At 38.3% G+C, this 3,495-nt stretch overlaps 1 pseudogene; it reads right to left on the bottom strand.

Moving 5' to 3' along the window:
• Nucleotides 1-266: 266 nt before the first annotated feature.
• LOC114750269 (probable inorganic phosphate transporter 1-5) lies at nucleotides 267-2,423 on the bottom strand (annotated as a pseudogene).
• Nucleotides 2,424-3,495: the final 1,072 nt, after the last annotated feature.

The following is a 3,495-nucleotide window of genomic DNA, read 5'->3' as shown; positions in this document are numbered from 1 at the left end:
ATAAATGCCAAAATATGAACAAATACATCTAAGAGTGCATAAAACTTAAAGAAAAACTGCTGAAATAACATGAAATTCTGGAGATTAACACTTTTCTTACCAAGGACCCATTAATTAATATTACAAATTTCACTACTCTTCATATTAATGTCTTTCGAAAAGGTAAATTCTGCTGAAAGAAGCTATTGCTTTAGATTAAACAAAAGCATTCTGAAGCATGGGAGATTAATTTATTTCTCTCTCTCTCTCTCTCTTTGTGAAAAGAATTTCGAAGGTAGACGTATATATGGTGTATATAGACACAAAACTATTTACATCATATACGTTTGCACACTACTTTATCAAATAAACTATTTCTCCTAAATCTAAACGTAAAAACATAATTAAGGAATTTATTTTAATTCTAAATATAAAAGATATAGCATATTGTACAGATAAGATCCTTAACACCGAAAGATCCCAAATCCTATATCTAGTGACTAGAAAGAGGCATTACTGAGCTCTATGTAGCCTGGTCGCCTCCTTCATCTTCGTCTTCGTTCTCTCTGCTTAACTCCTCCAATGATTTCCCTTTGGATTCTGGCAAGAGGAACGCAAATAACATCCCAACAAAATTAATCACACCAAGCATAATAAGTGAATTCTTCACCCAGATGCCAGTTGGATACCCTTCATCTGTATTTTCACGACGCTTGCTCTGTGCGGCAATCGAAAACCCGATCACACCGATGGTTGCTCCGGCTTTTCCGGCGGCCGTGGATATCCCATGGTAAGTGGACCTCAACCTTGCCGGGAAAATCTCGGCGGGGACAATGAAAGTGGTGTATTTGGACCAAAATTGGTGAAGAAGAAAGTGAGAGAGTACATTACACTATTCGATTTTGTTTCATTGTCCAGTGATCATATGGGATTGCAAGAGCAAACATGAAGACTGTCATGAAGAAGAAACCTATCAGTTGGATGAAGAAGCGACCCAGATAGTCTATAAATACCACTGTAAACCAATAACCTGGCATTGTACCACATAATGTTATAAGTGTTTGTGCTGCCGAAGCCTTGTAAACCTATACATATCATCCATTGAATCATCATTAGTCTTCACTCTTCATCAAGGACAAAGGTTTTAGTCAATTAAAAAAGACTCAAACATATTTACTGAGTCATAAGGAACCCTTAGAAACTAAATTTAATATGATATCTTAATTCAAAACCTTGATCCATATAATGCCTCTCAGACTTATTTTCCCACTGCGTACTCTTGTATCTCAACTTTAACCGTGTCTATGTGATTCATTAACATGAATGGATACTTACATCACTTAAGCTCACTAATTTAGTGAATTAGAAACGAGGGAGATTTTTTAACTTTTGAGAAGAAATATGCTATATATATATATACACACATAAATATATATACCTCGTGGATTGCGTTCATGTCTTCAGCCGGAGGAACCCACCCAACTGCAGTGGAAATATCCTTCTGAAAGATATTACAACTGTAATACGCAATATCTAATAGAAACCAAGTGGAGGTGGTTCCGAGCAAGTGAAGGCCATGTCTGCGAGCAAATTCCCGACTGAACAACCCGTATCTGTTCTTCCTCTGAGTCATCTTCTCTAACTTTTCTGGTTCAGCTTCAATGTCAACTTGCAGTACTTTAGCCATGTCATCGGCGACTTGCTTCGCATTCTTAGCCACCAGCGCCGTATAATGAGCTGTCTCCGGCGTTTTCATATGCCAGTAGTAAGTGAGAGCGGCTGGGACAGCACCAAACATGAGAATGATTCGCCAAACATAGTCGGCTTGAGGAACAAGAGAAGCGGCGGCGTTGACCTTATAAGGAGGAGCTTCGTAGGTGTGGTCAAACGCCGTCGCGACAATTAGGGAAATAACACCGCCGAACAGAATCCCGAAGCCTTGCATGGCGAAAACCGCGGCGATGAAAGCACCACGGGTATTTTTATTGGCATATTCCGACATGATGTTGGCGGAGAGAGGGTAGTCGCTGCCGATGCCGAATCCGAGCCCGAAGCGGAAGAAGCAGGGATTGGTGATGACGCCTTTTGCTGATTTACGGAAAGAGAGACCGGAGGCTAGAGACCATGAGAATGAGAGTTAAACCATAGACCTTTTTCCTCCCCATTTTGTCACCCAGCCACCCAAAGAAAAGCTGGCCTCGTAAGGTGCTAAACAAGGCGATACCGTTGACGGCGGAATTCACGCCGGGAGGGAGGGCTCTGGGCGACGGTGCACTGTCGTGAGTGTAGTAGATGCGGCCGAGCAACTTTGTGATGTTTGGTAAACTGAAGAGGTCATAGGCGTCAGTGAAGAAGCCCATGCCAGCAATTACGACGGCCTTGAAGTGGTACCATTGTACCCTGGCAGCATCAAGAGCACTAAGCACTCGAAGTTGGCTAGACATAGTTGGCCAGACCCAGAAATGACACCCGCGTTCAGATTATAAGGAGAGAAAAAAAAAAACACACACACACACACACACTCACGCGCGCGCGCGCACACACATAATGTGCTATTTATTAGAGTTAGGCAAAACTTATTTTTGTAAAATATGTTTTGAGTCCTCTAACCCTAACACTGTAAATCTTAAATAATGATTTTTTTGTACAATAGTCATTGTTATTTTAAAAATTAAGTTTAACATGCTAATTTGAGAATACTTTGTCAATATTTAAAATTTAAATATTAGTGTTTTTGTTAACGTGGTTAAAATTAAAAGATTAAAAAAATTTTATAAAATTAAAAGTCTAAAATAAAGCATGATGTAAAATTAAAAGGATAACTGTGTACATTGATTTATGGTTTAAGACGTGTCCAGCACCATAAAAATTTTGTCGGGTACATTCAACATTCTAAATTATTTTGTGGTGTGCACAGCGCTTTGAAGTATTTTTTAGGTGCATCTAGTACTCCTAAAATATTTTGTGGTGTAATTTTACTTTAAAATACTAATTTCTTTTAGAAGCCACTATTATTTCATGAACAATTTTAACTTCGTCATGAAAAATTACTCAAAAGGTTCATTAAATGAATACATGTTATTGATTTTTAGTATTCTTTTAGGGTATTGGATGTACCTCAAAAAAATACTTCATGGTACTGGATTAACTGTAAAACATTTTAAGGTACTGGGTACATTAAAAAAATACTTTTTAGTACTAGACATATTATAAAATATTTTAAAGAGTTGGACGTAACTGAAAAAAATATTCCAATTGTTCCCACCTTAACCCCTAATCTATTACTACTTACACACGGTAACCGAAGGAAGACTTGACTTTTGATAGAAACTGATATAGGATATGCCACGCGCGCAATTGAATATGCCAACCCGTCCGTCGTTATATGCTCGTCCCAATAGGTCAAGGAAACAGGAAAGAAACAGAGGAACCATCCTAATTACTGTTTGGCCGGTCTTAATTATCAAAATACGGCGTTTTGTAATAAAAATCTTCACTTCAGTTTAACCCATTAAT

The sequence above is a fragment of the Neltuma alba genome, unplaced genomic scaffold (assembly GCF_004799145.2).
Source record: "Neltuma alba isolate B1F8T4 unplaced genomic scaffold, ASM479914v2 tig00006401_pilon, whole genome shotgun sequence".
In the NCBI taxonomy this organism is placed as follows: Eukaryota; Viridiplantae; Streptophyta; class Magnoliopsida; order Fabales; family Fabaceae; genus Neltuma; species Neltuma alba.
Note: the sequence above shows the minus strand (reverse complement) of the source record. Positions and strands in the feature narration are given on the sequence as shown.